Source organism: Equus caballus, chromosome 28 (assembly GCF_041296265.1).
Source record: "Equus caballus isolate H_3958 breed thoroughbred chromosome 28, TB-T2T, whole genome shotgun sequence".
NCBI lineage: Eukaryota > Metazoa > Chordata > Mammalia > Perissodactyla > Equidae > Equus > Equus caballus.
The window spans coordinates 26,251,354-26,269,884 of record NC_091711.1 but is presented as its reverse complement, the minus strand read 5'-3'; the positions used below and the strand labels follow the sequence as shown (position 1 = coordinate 26,269,884).

The window sequence follows — 18,531 nt, the reverse complement described above, 5'->3', positions numbered from 1 at the left end:
AATGAAAAGATCCCACATCCCATGCAGTGACATTTTGACTGGAGGGATACAATCTGATGTGGCAGTGTGATGCGCCATGCAATAGTATTCCTGTTTATCTTTCTTCTTAGCTTTTATCCTAAGAAACATTTGAGATGTTCATACTGTTGCATAACAAACGGGATTATCACTTGTGCTTTAGAACACGTGAAGTTGACTTCATGTACCATCAAATGTACCAGAAATCATTAGGCCAAAAATGCATGGACAGCAAGAGGCTAGGCATAATGTGGTTCCATCTGCAAGTTCAGTTGGTACAAGCGTAGACCCCATATGTGCAATTATAGCTGTGTTTTCCTCGGGCTAGGAAGATAGCAAATTTAGTAGAAATAAAATATATTTAGTTAAGAGGCTTGGGTTTCATTCTTTTACATCACTAATTTTGTGATCCTTGACAATTAAATACAATTCTCCTCATGTGTAAAAGGAAGACATACTGAGCTGTTCTAACTGTTCAATGAGACGCTATATGTGAAAATGCTTCACACAGCATCTGACATATAGTAGGTACTCAACAAATATAAGTTCGATGTAAATATGACTGGCAAGCATACAGATAACACCAAATTAAAGAGTCAAGAGGTCAACCTAGGAGGAAGCTGAAGCTGGAGGTAGGAACTAACGGTGACCACCCATCCCATCCTAGTTTGCCAGGGACTGTCGCAGTTTTAGCACTTTAAGTCCTGCATTGGGGAAACTCTTCAGTCCTGGGAATGCTGGGATGGTTGGGCGCCCTAGCTCAGAACCCAGAATAAAAATGCAAATAACAAGGATATGGACACCAAGGAAAAACTAGTCACCAGAACACAGACATGTAGTCTGGGAACATTAGGAAAAACGGTGCTGAGAGTGACCAATATTTCTCAGGCAGGAAGCAAACCAGGCTCAGAGTGTGAGCAGGGATAAGCCCACAGGTGGAGGTCAGTAGACACACGACGTAATTGAGAGAAACTCAAGGTGCTATACAAGTAGTGCTATACAAGAGAAGCATTACACAACTACTTTCTGGAGTGACTGTGGCAGGAAGACTAAAGTGAACAATGAGGAAAGGATGGTCTCTTCAATGAATAATGCCAGAACAATCACTATCCATAGGAAAAAAGAAAATTGCCTCCCTACCTCACACATTACACAAGAGTAGCAACATAGAAGCCTAAATATGGAAATCAAAACTTTAAACATTTTAGAAGAAAGGAGAAAAGCTTAATAAAGAATTTCTTAAATAAGCTATAAAAAGGGAAAGACCAATAATGTTGATTACATTAAAATGAAAAGATTGCATGAACATAGTGAAGAGCCAAGCTGGGGAACAATATTTGCAATAAATTAAACCAACGAAGCACTTGTATTAAAAGTATGTAAAAAACAATTCAACAAGGAAAATCTTGGCAGTCCAATAGACACACATTAGAAATGTGCAATTCACAGAAGAAACGAGTGGTAAAAACATATTTTTTAAAAAGCTCAGTTTTACCACTAATCAGAGTAATGCAAATTGAATAACAATGAGATAACATTTTACACCAAGCAGACTGTCAAAAGTTAAAAAGCCTGAAAATACCAAGTGTTAGTGAGATTGTGAAGCAATAGGAATTCTTTTGCGCTGCTGGCGAGGGTGTAAATAGGTACAACCACTTTGGAGAGCAAGTTCTCAATATCTATAGATGTTTTGAAAGTATACACCTGAGCAATACTTCCTAGGCATGCAGCCTAGAGAAACTCTCAAACGTGTTCACAAGGCGTCATGTACAAGAATGTTCACTGTAGCATGGTTTATAAGAGCAAGAGATTGGAAACAACCTAAATGTCCATCAACTGTAGGATAAATAAATCGTGGTGTAATTCAGTCAATGGATTACCACCACACAGCAGTTAAAATAAGTGACTAGAGCTAGATGACCAATATGAATAAATCTCAAAAATACAATATCGAACTTGAAAAAGCAAGTTGCAGAAGGATTTATACAGTATGATATCTTTTGTATGGAGTGTAAAAAATGCAATATTATAAATTGTATAGGTACACAAATATGTAATAAAAATATTAAAACAGCCACAGAGATAATAAACCAGATAGTGGTTACTTTTGAGGAGAAAAAGATGGCAATGAAATCAGGAAAGCGTTCGCAGGGCATCAAATGTGTCTATTATGTTTTATTTTTAAACTATCTGAAGCAGATTTGCAAAATGTTAAGATTTTCCAAAGTTGGGTGATAGATACATGAATGTTATTTTGGCTGTAATTCTTTCTCCCTATGCTTTAAGTATTTTAATCTTTGTAAAGAAAGTAAAAACAATGTTATTAACATTTAAATTGAGATTATTTCAAAATTACTCTAAAATACAAAAAAAAATGGAAAAAACTACACTTTTAAGAGTTGCTCAAGCCAAGTTTAACATTATTTCCAAAGAATAAATTAAAGCTACCCAATGTCCTGACACATATTTCACTGCCACTTAACTAACACTAGATGTCACTTTACTTCATGCAATTTAGTTTAATATTAGCGCTTTCTAGTTGAAATTAGATGAACTTGAGTATGTTTTATAATTTTCTTTCTCCCGTAGATATAGAGAATGAGGAAATATGCCTCAAATCCATTCTGGAAGGCAAGGAACGTATCTATTTTGGTTCACTGTTTTATCCTCAACATCTCCTGCACATAATAGGGTTGCAAAAATATTGTTAACTGAACAGACCAAGGATACAAGAGACTTTAATAGAAAAAATGTTTAATATCACCAAAACGTATAAAATTACGTTTGGAACAGTTTTTGTTTCAACTGGTGGCAAGGTGTTTGAATGGCTTGTAAGGGAGAGGTTGTGACTCTAATCTCAAAGGTCAATTTGTGGTCAATGGGGAGAATACATCATTTTAGTTCTTTTAACCCAAAGTTGTATTGCATTTTATTGGAGCATTGGATCTTCAATGAACAAGGACTCCTTAAATCAATAATCGTTACCCTTTTATAGGGATAGGGATCTTTGATAATCATGAAAACCATGGATTATCTGAAATTTTTCATACAAACACACAAAAATTGTTTCATGCAGTGTCTGCAGATTTGCAGGCCCCCTTCAAGCTCATGCCTGTACCCAGATTGGGATCCTACCAGAAACAGGCAAAAGCGCTGGCCCAGGTGCTGTTCCTAAGCTTCTTAAACTTCACTTTCACTCTGGCACTAGTCAGAATGTGTGGCTGAGGGCTGCACACGTGATGGGGGCTGACCAATTTGACCATGTGAATGAATAGTATGGAAACTAGCCCTGGAGATTTAGGTATTAACCAAATATGAGCAATATTGACTTTGGAAATACTTGGCATTCAGATACCAACCAAAGTATTTATGTATATTTTCTTATCAGAATGTTTAAGGAAAGAAAAAAACGTAATGTATTTATTTGCTAAAATATTTATTTGGAAGTTTTTTCTTCCCTGGGGAGCAAACTAAATCCCAGGAAATACTCCACAAATTCAAAATAGTTCCTTGTGCCTATTTGTCCTACTGTTTTCATTTTACCTGTCCTAACTGGCAAGGACTATTTTAAAATGTTATTATTGATTTTCTTGCATCATAAATATATCAAAACTAATCTTTAGCCCAAACCATGTGATATTGTTTGATTTTATGAATACAAGTTAATGAAATTTTACTACGTAGTGTAAAGATACTCAAAATCAAATGAGCTTGAAAATTCTTTATCTTCTTTTCTCCACATTCTTTCCATATTCAAAAGGTCCCCTTTTTCCAGGGACTTTCAGTTCTGTTAGACACATTATCAATCTACCAAGATCAGGTGTTGAATGACAGACAAGATTCTTCTTTATTATGACAAGCCTTTTATTTAAACTACTTAGGTCATAGTTACAATAGATAAACTGGGCCAATTTTTAAAAATTGTGGTTTTACTCAATAGAGATTATGATAATACCATGAGAATCATACCAAATGGTACCAGAATTTATTTTTCTCCTACTATGCGACTCTACTAAATGTGCTAGGCCATGGGAAAGTAAACCAAGAGTATTTTAGAGTTCTGATTTGGTGCAATCACCATGTATAGGCCTAGCCGGTCCTAGCACCCATTGTGAAATTATGTGTGGAAAATCGAACCCACTTTAAGAGAACAGAATCTGTCTTGGGTTTTAATTACTTGACTCCCAAAAACTTCCACAACCCTTCATAATAAATATAGAAAAACACATGGCCTTGAGCAGAGGTATAAAGGGCTCCACGAAGCTGTTTTATTTGGGCTATTAAAGAAAAATTCAGAGTTCTGCTTCCTTAAAGCAAAGAGCCTGAGTATTGATGCCTCTTTGTAACTGACAATGTCCCTAGGATGTTTTCTTAAAGAAAATGATCAATATAAACATTTTAACTCTATGGAGAAAAACCTATATTTTCACCACTAAATATTTTACCATTTTTCTGATAAAATCTATAAATTTTCAGTTATTGACTTAACTATTTCTCCCTGGCCTGAGAACTTGGAAACATCTGACTTCTCTTTCTAAAAACTCTTATCATAGTGTTAATTGACTGACCAAGCTTTTCCTTGGAGGAAATCATCCTACATGAGTCATGGTAGGCTTAATCAATAGACTTGTATTTCCAGTTCTATAGCCAAGGTTTTATAATAACCTATGATCATTCTGCCAATTTCTGGTTCTATGATAAAATATTTTGTTTTTATATGCTAATACTATTTGGTGAATTTAAGTGTTTATTTTACCATCAGTCTTGACGCTTTAAAAATTATTAGCATTTTTTTTAAAGTTTAGCATTTCTCAGCTTGGGGAGAAGTTCAGCGGGGACTGCTGGGAGATTGCGTTAGACCCAGGTGTTCCTCAAAGCTGGCTCCACTTCCTTATGCTGCTGCTCGGAAAAACAGACTTTCTTTCTGGCTAAAGTTATTTCTTTTTATTGAGATGTAGGCATATCTCAAGCTCTTGCAGTCTTTTCTTCTTGGATAACACAATTGTAGTAATTGGAGGCAGATGGGAATCCAGCATAGCGTAGTTTTGGCAAAACAGAGAGTATGTTACACTCCTCCTGAGTAAATCCCCCTGCACCCCTCACCCCCAAAGAATGTTAAGTATCACGAGGGCAGGAACCTGGTTCATTTTATTCCCCACGGAATCCCCAGTGCCTGAAACAACGCCTGGTACAGAGAGGGAACACAGTCAGTATCAACTGAATGAATGAGTGAGCATATCCACTGTTTAGGATTATGCGAATCTGGCTTTGGGATAAAAAGCCTAACTCAGTTCTTGCAGTCTCCACTCCCCAAGTAGTGTCATGACTTTTAAAGATTGCCGAGAAGAATTCTTAATTATGAACATTCTTCAAATTCATAGAGAAAATTCTACCTCTGAAGTGATCCCATAGTCTTTATATCTTTTACAATATCCTGAGCCATTAGGTTGTTTAAAGAGTTTAACAAGTGAATAGATCAACTACATTTATTTTTACATACAGAATCACAAAATTTGTCAGAGTCACTTTATAAATTTTAAGAGACTTTTTAAAAAGTCATAGACATCACTGCTTTTAGTATTAAACAAGTACTAGGTAACTATACTTGGTGACCATTTTAACTCACTTATACTCACACTCTTAGAGTTCCAGATGTTTTTCGCTTGAAATCTGAATTTTTATGAGGCAAATTTACAACACAACTAATGCAGAAAAGTAGGAAAAAATTTTAGAAGCTTTTCAACCTTGTGTCTTATCATATGAGCTGACCAACAGTGGAAGGGCCATCTACCCTGGGAAAGGGTGAACACCTGGTCAGAGGGTGAACTCTGCAGCCAGACCTTCTGCCTAAGGATCCTGGCTCAGCCACTTGCCAGCTCTGTGACCTGAGGCAAATTACTTACTCTCTCTTTGCCTCATTTCCTCATCTGTAAAGTGGGGATGATGATCATACCCCTGTCATAAGGTTGTTGTGAGAACACCTGAATTAATGTTTGTTTAGTCTTTAGAAGAGTATCTGGAGCATAATAAGTGTTTTGCTAAACAAACAAGCAAGAAACATATAATAGTAGGTGTTAAATGGCTATGGTCAAGAGATGTCATAAAAGAGATTTTTGCATGTTCAGTAAAATGACCTTTAAGCTCCCCTTCCATGCTAAATTCTATTATTCTGCTCACCTCTGTGTACCCTGCTCCTGTAAGACGTGCCTGCCCAGTGTATCCCAGACATTCCTCATTCACTGTAAAGCTTCACTCACGCCTTGGGAGAATGTCTTCCCTGCCTCCCTTTAGCTTATCCAAATCTTATCCTCATCTCCATCCAGCTTTTTTCCTTCTTCTTCTTTTGGGCATGCCAGTCTCTAGTGAGTGTGTCTTATGGCTTCATATTGTTCTCTCATTGTTTTATGTGCAACAATTGTATTCCCAATCAAATCACAAACCTCTTGAGAACAGCCTTATGCTTCACTTATATTTCCCAGCACATAAGTAAACATTTTTTGAGAGAATAAATGGTAAGGGGAAAAGTAATTTGAGAATCAACTCTTTAGTGATAATTAAATGCAAGTAAAGTGGATTATATATTCGATATTTAGACTATTAATGAACAGTTCTTATTTCTAAAGAAGTTTTGGTTCATAACTCTCCCCTCACTTTTTTTTGGTCTGATCTACTGTTGGTGAAACATTTGTAGATTAGCTGGTTCCCCTTCATTCCTTCTCTTCTGAAATGTGTGGTAAAGTAAAAATGCCTAGAGCAATCATTTCTGGATAAAAAACAGCTGCACATGAAAAAGAATTGATGTGGTTTTAAAATTACTGTGAGGTGGAAATTAAAATGCCTTTTCAACCTATCCTCTAAAAAGAGTGCTAAAGCTAATTCCTTATAAATCATGAAATGGAAGTAGGGGAAGACAAAAATTTGGGGATAGTCAATTGATTTTAAATAAGTAGAGTTTTAAAATTTTGTATATAATATTTTAAAATATTCAGGTCCCTAAGAGGACAGCTATAGTTTAAGACTTTCTTTGAAGTCTTATCTACATCCTTAGTAATGTGAGTATAATGTTTTCCACAATTATAAGTAAGAAAGCTGATCATTTCGACTTTTTTATGTTAACTTTTTAAATGTCTTTATTGTTTTGGTTCTTTTTTCTATTATGCCTCTGACGTTTTCCAAGGAGTGACTCAAATGGCAGACATTCTTTATTAATCTGAATATCCCAAGGGGAGGTTATCACTGTCGTGCTGCCCTAGTGCTACCTACACCTGGTGTGCAGGTATGTGAATGACGCAAGACACCGGGACAAGACTGGAAGATTCACAAAATTCTATCTACATGACATAACGTTCTATTAACATGACACAGACAATAGTTGATTGGGTTTCTTTGTTTCTATCTAGATCTACATAGACCCATCCTTTCTAAACTTATAAAAGTACTTTTATCCTATTCACTTCTGAAATTCTTGGCTCTAGAAGTTACGCTTGTTAAGAGGATTCTAATTCTTTGGTTTTCTTTATACAGAGAACGTCTGAGTAATATTAAAAAACCAATAATTTCCTTTAGAAGAAAACTAAGCAGGAAATAGAAAAGGTTTTAGTCATTATTTTTTAAATTGCTGTATCTCTTAGCTAATTCACACAGGAAGCCTAAAAATTAAGCAACATTAAAATACGATGAGTCACTAGCATATTTGTCTGCTTGATTTGAGCCTGTTGTTAATTTCGATACTTCGTAAACAGTAGTTAAGCATAAAGATTAAAAACATATGCATGTATTTTGTTCAATCTTTAAACCCTAAGACTTACGGTGCTTAGCAGTGTCTGTATAAAAAGATAAAATATTCTAAGTATTTATAAAATTTCCTATATTCTAACAGTTTGCTTTGTTAGTCAGGGAATTTGCTATAAAATTATATAAACACTATACTTTAAATCTATGCATGGGTTTTGGGATAAGTAACAGGCTGGGACAATAAAAGGCAACCACCTCTAAGTATCTGAGGATTAAAATAGAATTAAAGCAATAATTACAATATATTAAAATTAGGCAGATAGCAAGGCTTCAATGTCAACCATATATTAAATATATTTTAGGCATTTAGAGTAGGGAAATTGGAATGTTTCCATATGAACATTTTACTGATAAATTTTAAAAAATCAATTGGCAAAATATATTTTTTCAACTGTATGGAAAAAATGTAAAGGAAATAACTCACATAAGTGCATGCTGTATGCAAAGCACTATTCCTAGAACTTTACATGTAATGATATTTAATCTTCATAACAAATCTATGAAGTAGATACTATTAGTATTCCAACTTACAGATGAGGAAACTGAGGCATACAGAGGGTAGATAATTTGCCCAAAGTCACTCTGCTAGTGAGTGGAAGATCTGAGTTTCTAACCTAGAGTTAGAACAGCAGAGTTGGGATCTTAACCATTTCTCCATTCTGCTTTTGCAGCCTGATCAATAATCTTTTAATTCACTTTTGTTAAAGCAATATGAATGTCTGGTTAAAATGGTAAGTTATGGTATGTTGCATGCCATTACAACATGGAATATCCAAATAAGTTGTATAGAATTTTGTGTGTGTGTGTGTGAGGAAGATTGGCCCTGAGATAACATCTGTTGCCAATCTTCCTCTTTTTGCTTGAGGAAGATTGTTGCTGAACTAACATCTGTGGCAATCTTCTTCTATTTTATGTGAGATGCCGCCACAGCATGGCGTGATGAGCAGTGCATGAGTCCGCACCTGGGATCCGAAACTGTGAACCCCGGGCTGCTGAAGCAGGGCACGTGAACTTAACCACTATGCCACCGGGCCGGCCCCTTGAGTTTTTAAAAATATGAATACATTGCTAGAAATCACATTATGGGCTATGACAACTGAAGACACATAGTGATATTAAAATTTTCTTTATGCTAATTAGCAAAAAATAAAAAATAAAAAATTTCACTACACCTGATAGGGAAAAGATAATTATACTTTAGTTAAATGCTTACTATTTGCCAAGCATTATTCTAAGTGCTTTAATTAACTTATTTAACTCTACTGCAACCTTACAAGATCTGTGTTATTATTATTCCCATCTTATGAATGAGATTAAGTGGGAGGTAACACACTCCCCATCCTCTTGTACTTTTATTCTTTATTCCTAGAGATTTCTGGATCTTTGGTGTTTTCTTGTTTTATATTGGTCGGTGATTTAGAAACTTTTAGATGGCTTTTTCTGGTAAAGTTGGAATCTTTGGTTGAGTTGAAGGATAATTGCTGCTTAATGACAGCATAGGGAGAAAAACCCGACTTTAAGGCATTTTTCACCTGCCCTGTCACTACTGCATAATCTAGTTTAGTAGAATGGTAATGGCCGGGAGCTCCAATTTTTCAAATCCTGGCTCTGTCTCTTCTTAGGTGATCTTGGGCAAGTCACTGAACCTCCAAAGACAGTGTTCCTGGATGGATGGATTATGGGGAAACATCCCTGCTTTACTGTTCGGCAGGCATGGGAGGAGGTGGGGGGCTGAGGAGGGAGAAAACTGAGCGTGTGAAAGTGAATGAAAGGCAGGAGGTTATGAAAGTACCTAAAAATATTCCCTCTTGTCCTCATTCAACATTTTCCATTACCTATTTCATATTTTCTGTTTGTTTAATGATAAAATCAGTTCGATTTCTGTCAGCCTCTTCTTAGTCATATGAGAAGTTTCTAGAATGAATATGTTTGTATGAGAACTGACCTACCAGGCCCACCCATGCTGTTACAGTGAGGTCACTTTTTACAGCACTTGTTCTCAGTCTGTTTGCCATCTTCCCTGGTGTGTCACTAATGCTGGCTGTGACCACACCCACAAAAACAACTCAGAAACAGATTTTCTTTAACCACATGTGACACTGGTGAATTGGGATATTTTTAACTAGGTCACATAGCTATCTAAGTGATCATTCTTCCTCCATTTTCAACAAATATTTATTGAGAACTTATTCTGTGGCCTGCACCAGTGATATAAAGATTAATTAATCACAATTGCTGTCCCTGACCACCTCATAGTAGCAACAATACATATATATATAACTATAATATGTCTTATACCTTGCAAGGGCAGACTGCTTTTATTTATTTGTTTGTTTGTTTGTTTATTTATTTATTTATTTTGAGGAAGGTAGACCTGAGCTAACATCTGCCACCAATCCTCCTCTTTTTGCTGAGGAAGACTGGCCCTGAGCTAACCTCCATGCCCATCTTCCTCTACTTTATATGTGGGACGCCTGCCACAGCATGGCCTGACAAGCAGTGCACAGGTCCACACCCGGGATCCAAACCAGCCAACCCCGGACTGCTGAAGCGTAATGTATGAACTTAACCACTGTGCCACGGGGCTGGTCCCTGCTTTTATGGTTTAATTTAAGTTGTTTTCCAACTCTTGACTATTCATAACTTTTTCTTATAACCCATGGCCTTAATTTTGCTTATGTTTAGCTCTTATGTTAGCATTGTTATCTACAAATATGTCAGAGCATCCAAACTTTATCCTTTTCTATTAAGATCATGATTCCCTTAGACTCCTCTTTTGGCTCCATCCAGTACTTTTCAAGCTAGTTACATGTGTTTACTTTGCACATAACACACATTGTTCCCTTTGTGGTATTACCCCCTATGAGGTGTAACCTGTGCTATTCAATACTAAATGAATGAGTAAAACATTTCTATAAATACGTACATATGTACATAGGTATATGTGTATATATGTATAGATTGTATAGATCTATCTATCTAGATAGATACATATATACATAGGTAGATACATGTCTATATATACATAGATACATGTAAAAGTTATATATCTATATCTGTGTAGACATACATATAGATATATAACTTAAAGCTCTAGATGTACAGCTACAAAGATGAATTTGCTAGAGTCTTTGTCCTTTTTATTCTATAATTGCAGACCGGCCTTTCTAAAAAGAACTTTACAGTTTCAATTAGATAAAATTAATTTTGACCATGCTTGAGCATAGGAGGAGAGTTCGAAAGTTACAATTGAAAATATGACGTTACTGTATGTTTGGCATACGTCATTAAAACTGACATTTCTTAGTAAGAAAGCACCAGCTATGCTATTAATCCTCTCTCTCTTTTGCAGAATATTTTATGGAGATACTAGCCACGATGTAGCTTAACTTGGAACTAAACCAAACAACTAGGATTGGTGGGTGCAATCATCCCTTGGTATCTGCGAGGAATTGGTTCCAGGACCCCCTGCAGCTACCAAAATGCACAGATGCTCAAGTCCCTGATATAAAATGGCATAGTATTTGCATATAACCTACACACATCCTCTCGATACTTTAAATGATCTCTAGATTACTTATAACACCTAATGCAATGTAAATACTAGGTAAATGGTTGTTATACTGTATTTTTCAGGGAATAATGACAAGAAAAAAGCACTGTATGTATGCAGTACAGACGCAGCCACGGTAGGCCTTTCAATCTGTGGTTGGTTGAATCCATGGATGCGGAGCCTACAGATACGGAGGGCTGACTGTGTATCATTATTGTTATCATCACCATGTTACCATTATCATTAGCTCATCACAAATATTATTATTATTGCTAATGAGACTTGTAATTGTATTATTTTTATGTTGATTCTTTCTCTCCAAGAATTCTTCTCCACTCTTGCCATTTTTTCACCTCATCGAAATTGTGTTTATATAAACAGAAGTGACAATTTACTCAATTATGTAATACTAAAGTAAAGAACACTGAATCAATACTGACTTGGGGTAGAAGAAGAAGACTGCCCTACTCAAGCTATATTATAGTAACATGTCTCCCAGACATATTTTCCTGCTTGTCACTAAGGAGTCTTTTTGAAACACATTTAGGGTAATTTTTGGAGTTAGACATTAGCAAATTATCACTACTTGCTTGAGAAACACCCCACAATCCTAATTAGACAGAAAAGTGAAATACACAGGCAAGGCTACCACATCAGCCTTAGAGGTTTGTGCACTGCACAATGCCAGGGCATGCCATTCACAGAGACAGTGATGTGAATGGTGCCTCTGCTGTTGTGCAACAAAGCAACCGGCATGTTTGGAAGTATTGGAAACATTGTAGGAAGAAATAAAGAAGACTTCACTGAAGGGTTAGGTGGACCCATAGTCATCTTGTGTTTAAAAATAATTTTTTAAAAAATTTATTTATTTGCTAAGGAAGATTCACACTGAGCTAATATCTGTGCCAATCTTCTTCTATTTTGTATGTGGGTTGCTGCCACAGCATGGCTGATGAGTGGTGTAGGTCCATGCCCAGGATCTGAACCTGAAAACCTGGGCCACTGAAGCAGAGCACTCCGAACTTAACTGCTAGGCCATGGGGCCAACCCCATAAAAATAATTTTATTTTTTAATTCAGTTTTTCCCCCTGGAATCCATGAGTATTAAGAAATAATTCGAATGATAAGATAAAGACAAGTTCTTGGTAGAGAATTGATTTTACAATCAATAGTCAATTTCACAAAAATACACCATTAGAAACAAGAAAAGTGAACTTAAAAAAACCATGGACTTAGAAAGTGTATAAAGAGCAATTCAACTAGTAGAAGAGGTAAAGATATGGGAAATGATTAAAGATAGGATATGACTCTAGCAACAGTGCAGGTTAGATAGCTTGAATTCTCTCAGTACCAAACATCTAGTGCTGAGTAAAAGAAAAAAAATCTTTTAAAAACATAGCTTACCTTCAAGATAATAAGGGAAATCACAAGTCCTTCAATATTGTGACTATTCAAAATGTACTAAATGTTCTAGCTAGCATAATCATAAAAGAAAAACAGAAAAAAGTTATAAGTATTGGGAAAGAAGAAACCCTACTTATATGCTTATGGTATGATTATTTATACAGAAAAATCCAAAAGACTATAAATTATTAGAACTAAGAATTTAGGAAGGTTGCTAGATATAAGATCAATATACAAAAAAATCAATTACATTCTCACATACCAACAACAAAGACTTAAAAAATACTATTTTAAAAAAGACAATTTATAAATACAACAAAAAATAGTGTGTAGGGATAAATCTAATAAAATATCAGCAAGGTTTTTATGAAGAAAATTATGAAACTTTATTGAAATGTCTTAAAGAGGACCTAAATACATAGAGAGTTATACTATGTTCATAAAAATGTAAACTCAATTCCCTAAAGATATAAATACTCCTAAAATTAACTATAAATGTAATACAATTCAAATTCAACACAACTCAACAGGTGAGAGTAGTGGAATAGAATTGACTTGCTAGTATCTGAGGTGAATCTGGAATTTTTTGGGAAGCCCAGTAAAAATTCTGATAGAAATTTAGAAAAATTTAATAGATAGAAAAAATTCTGATAGAAAAAAATTCCCTGAAAATTCTGTTATCCAAAGGATGAATTCTCAGATATATAATGCAAACAGAAAAGCTATCTTATTTACCAAGAACTGGAATATTTATGTCAACATTAGGAAATTAAGAATGTGATTTCTTGGCAAAGGAATTGCTGTCTCAGTTGCAAGATGGCATTTTTCATGTATGACTCAGAAGGGAAGTCTGGAACACTTGCCCAGTGCCTCAGATATAGACTCTAGGTTTCCAGTTCTAGAGAGAAGAATGTTTTAGCAAGTGCACCTGCCACACATGAGAGCATCTAAAGCATCCAGAGGGATCTGAATGACTATACCTCACCCAAAGGCCACTCGTTAAACTGTAACAGACATGCCACCTGTTCCTTCAGAGGCCAATAAGTGATCTTTGAACAGGACTGGAGTTAAAAAGTAAACCTATGCTCCATGTTTTTGCATCGTTATAACTAAAATACTTACAACAACTGACTTGATATAAGTGTGCAGTCAATGTTTGCCTCTAAGATTGGCTCAGTGCTTACATTTTAAAGGAAGAACACGTTTGTCATGAAATTTTTTCAAATAGTCTGATTGCTTTTGAAGCAGCTCTTAAAACTATAACACTATGTAATCAGCCAAACTTTCTGTACTACAGTTACCTTTCCAACTCTATAACCATGAGTTTGTGGTATTTTCAAGTGAAAGCAGGGTCAGTTCAAAACAACAAGACTATAGATGATCTCTTTAAAAGTTATATTATTACTTCTTCACTAAAAATTATGAATTCTCAAGAAGAGAGCTAAAGATAAAATCCTTGGTCAGTAACTTTTTTGTTTTTCTTAAATAGGTATGAAAGTATCATTTAGAATATGGAAAAATCTCAGACTAGTGATGTGACTGGTGTTTCCTTTCAACATTTTCTTCTGCGTTTCTGGTTCACCCCCTCACCCAGCTTTTCCTCTTATACATCCTCTTCATTGTTAGAAAAAGGTAATAGACAAAAACTAAAGACTTCATGGAAAGCATGCATGGAAATCTGTTTCCTACAATATAAACTTTAAGTTCAATGTAGTTTTTAATTTACTTTTCTCTTCTGTTGTCTCGTTCACTAGTTGCTAAAAGTGAGTATAATTTGAAAAGGGTGAAAACCGTAAGGATTTGGGTGACCTGAACAGATCAATCAATATGACTGAGTCAACATTTATAGAATACTCCATCCGACAATAGCAGAATACACGTTATTCTGAAACTCACATGAAACATACACCAATATAGACCATAAAATGCACCTTAACAAATTTAAAAGAATAGAAATCATACAAAGTGCATTCTCAGACCACAGTGGAATTAAACTAGAAGTAAACAACAGAAAGATAGCTAGAAAATCCCCAAATATCTGGAAATTAAACAACATACCTCTAGACAACCCATGAGCCAAAGAAGAAATCTCAGGAGAAATCTTAAAATATTAAAGAAAAAATAAAAGTACAACTTACCAAAATTTGTGGGACACAGAAAAATAAATTTGCTTAGTGGGAAATTTATAGCCTTAAACACGTATGTTAGGAAAGAAGAAAGGTCTAAAATCAAAACCTAAGTTTCCACCTTAAGAAACCAGTAAGAAGGGTGAAATAAAATTGATTAGCAAGCGTAGAAAAAAATGTTTAATTTTACATACAATCCAATCAAAGAAATGCAAATAAAAAATATCACTTTTCACATACTGAATTAGGAAATTTATATTTCTGAAGTGTAATATCCAGTGTTGGTATGGGTGTGGTGAAACAGGCACCTTGTGTTAGTGGTGGTTTTACAAATTCATGCAACCCTTTTGGAAAAGAAATTTGGCGGCGTGGCCTTAAATGTGGCAAGGTGGCCTTAAATGTACCTTTCCTTTGACTTGGTATCTCCATTTTAATGATTATAAAGAAATAATCTCAGATTAAGAAAATATTTAATTCAGAGAAATATTAAAGTATTACTTATAACAGCAAAAACCTGAAGATAGCTCATGTCCAAATAAATGTCGCATTATGTAGAACAAGGCATATGCATTCACTGGAACAGTCAAAGGCCATGAAAATTGATATTTTGGAAGTATTTCTAATAACTTAATAATCATAAGTGAAAAAAAAGTGTGGAACAAAAATTGTGTGAATAGAAATAAGATCAGAAAGAAATATACCAAAATGAAAACTGGCGTCTTGGAATGATGGGTTTGCCCATCTTGCTGCTTTTCTATATTTCCCGCAGACTCAAGACGGATGTGGTAGTTTTGCTCATGGGCTTTGGAGACCTGTGACTTGTGTTATGGTTTCAGCTCTGCCTTGTGAGTCTCAGTTCTTGTTTGTAAAGTGGTGATGATTATTGAGGATCTCTCCCTAGGTGACTGTGAGGATTGAAGGTGAGAATGTATGTAGAGTGTTTAGCACAGGGCCTGCGCACATAGCAAGTCCCCAGTAAATGCTAGCTATTGTTATTGTTCACAATAGGGGAAAAGTTCCCATCAAGAGTAAGCACATTAGGACAGTTCATCTGGATTTGAACAGGGGAATTTTTATTTCTATATAGAACTCTAGTTACTTATCCCTTTGGATGATATGCATATTCAAGATATTTATTTCCTGATTGCAGGATATTTTGAGTCCCTAAAAGGGCAATCGAATATCTTTTTGTATACTAAAAAAAAAAAGTATACACTAGGAAACCATACGTATTTGACTCTCTTCGTGTATTTAAAAGTACTATACCCAGGACCACACCAGTGAGACTGAGAAAAGAATTCTAAGCTACTGGCTTTAGCTATTTATTACCTCAGGTCTGCAAGTTTTGATTTTTTTTTTCAGAGTAAGGGATAGTAATCTGTACCTCCTTCTTTTCTCCTACTGGGTGGTGGGAGGCCAGAGAATATGATAGTTCCACAGAGCAAACGTCCTATAGGGTCATTAGTAGCCCAAGAAATCCCCTGCTGCTTCAGGATTCATTTTAATATAAAATTTAATATTGTTTAAAAAATATTAATATGATTCTATGTTTTCATTTTCAAATATAAGAGTTCTGTTCAAAATAGGAATATCATGTATTCTAACAAGAATTAATCACTTTTAAAGAAGATTCCTTCTTCTCTGCTTGCAACAATACTTGCATTCATGCAAACATTCCTGAAGGAGGGAAGAAAGTGGAAAAACAGAGACTGCAGGTAGTTCACTGTGAATGAAGCTAGAAAGCCTGTGGCAGGAATTGGTACATCACAGAAGGTTTGGGTACCAAGCCAAGCAGCATGAATTCCATCTGTCAACGATGGGGAGCCATGGAATATGTTACTAGGTGCTTGGGCCAAGTACACTGGTGAAATTGCTAACTGTTGATAATATATACAACTAGTTGTCTATTCGATATTCAACCTCCTTTCCTTTCTAACAGGAGCCTGATTTTGTTAAGGGTGGCAGTGTGCCCAATCTAAATAGTCACTTCCCCAGACTTCCTCAGGGTCTGGAGAGGCCACATAACCCAGTTCTGGACTATTAGATATAAGCATGTGGGTGAGGCTGCTGGGAAAGCTTTTTAAGATTTAGCTGGCATGTCTCTTTTTTCCTTCTCTCTTTTTCCATTACTCTTGCCTAGAACGGAGACACAAGTCCTGGATGTGGAGCAGCCATCTTTTGACCATAAGGAAGAAAACCACACAAGACCTGATGACTTCTTTGAGCAACTACACTTCTACTGGACCGTATACCTCCTGACCTCGTGTCATGTGAAGAAAATCTCAATCTGGTTAAGCTACTGAGTTGGGTTCAAGCAACTGAATGCAATCCCAATATAGTATTATATACATTTCTTGGAGATTTGAAATAAATTTAACATATTAAAAATTCTGAGAAGTCTTATTTAGCTTTGTTTAACCTAATGTTAAGATTATTTGACCACAGAACTCTTTTGCCTCAGAACACTTAGTGTGTCTCACTGAACATGACTGTTCTGCAGAAGTTTTGAAACCGCTACTCATTCTGTGTTGGTCCAGTAGATGATGAGTTTAGTTTCGAACATGTTGAACTTGAGGTGTCTATGTAGACATTTGGACATTGATGGTTGGATATACAGCCCTGAAGCTCACAAGTGAGACCTGGAAGTAAGCAAGGTGGTGGTGGTTAATCCTCTGGGGTCCACGGGTTAAACTGTGATCGTTAAGGTAGAAAACATTCCAGGAGTGTTTTCACCAATGAGGAAATTGGCAGTCTAGTTTTGAACCCTTCCTTTAACTGCCTTACTATGCCACCTCTCTTGAAAGAAGAAATGGAAAGAATACTCTGCTTAAAGTCAGATCCACCGGAGTTCAAATCCTGACTCGTCCGTTTACTTAGCTTCTGTGACCTTGGTTCAGGTGTTTAACTTCTCTGAGCTTCAGTTTCCTCATCAAGGAAGGGGTTGACAACCTAACCTTAGAGAATTGTGAGAATTCTAAAGTAGTCACCATGGTGCCTGGTAAGTTACCGCTGCTCCATCAGTGCTAATTCCCCTCTCCCTCTGCCTAGGGAAGATCTGTTGCTTCAGACTTTCATCTCCTGTGTAGCGCCTTTCATTGGTGTAAAGCAGCACTGAAAATGAAGCCAGGGCAACAATCTAACTTCAGCCTATTAAACATCTGTATGTAACTTGAAGATGGAATTCCAGGGCAGGTCAAAAGAGATTGTAAGTACATGACAGATTTGTATTTTACTATTTTATGTATTTAACAAAACTTAAAGTGCTCCCTGTGTGACTTGCTCTTTTCTACCACTTCATAAATATTAATTCATTTAATGTTCGTAATAATTTTATTAGCTAGGTACTATTACTATTCCCATATCGTAGATGAGGAAATGGTTGCACCAAGAGGTTAAATAACTTGCTCACAGTCACACAGCTAGTAGGTGGCAGAGCCAGGATTTGACCCTGGGGAGTCAGACCTCACAGTCCATGCTCCCAACCACTATATTTCTATGTAAAAGACAGAAATAAATAAAAGGAATCACCTATATTATTTACAAGTCTTTCATCCTCATGGGGCCTTTGGTAATATTTTCTTTATCTATTTCCCTACATTTAAAAAAGTAGTCATTTGTCTCCGAGCATCTTTTCCT

The 18,531-nt window shown here is 35.8% G+C and overlaps 2 protein-coding genes across 7 annotated transcripts in view; one reads left to right on the top strand and one right to left on the bottom strand.

Moving 5' to 3' along the window:
- Positions 1–18,531, top strand: part of NTN4 (netrin 4) — a 170,207-nt gene that overhangs the window by 25,731 nt on the left and 125,945 nt on the right. For 4 of the 6 annotated variants that reach the window (XM_070254512.1, XM_023631829.2, XM_070254511.1 and 1 more), the window contains 2 exons: positions 17,036–17,198; positions 17,944–18,100. The gene's annotated coding sequence lies outside the window, so the exon portion shown is untranslated. Of the gene's footprint in view, positions 1–7,195; positions 7,295–10,184; positions 10,370–17,035; positions 17,199–17,943; positions 18,101–18,531 lie in introns of those variants that run through there. The other 2 variants (XM_070254510.1, XM_070254509.1) reach the window with 2 other exon arrangements.
- SNRPF (small nuclear ribonucleoprotein polypeptide F) overlaps positions 1–18,531 on the bottom strand; it is a 56,682-nt gene that overhangs the window by 32,341 nt on the left and 5,810 nt on the right. The window lies entirely within an intron of this gene.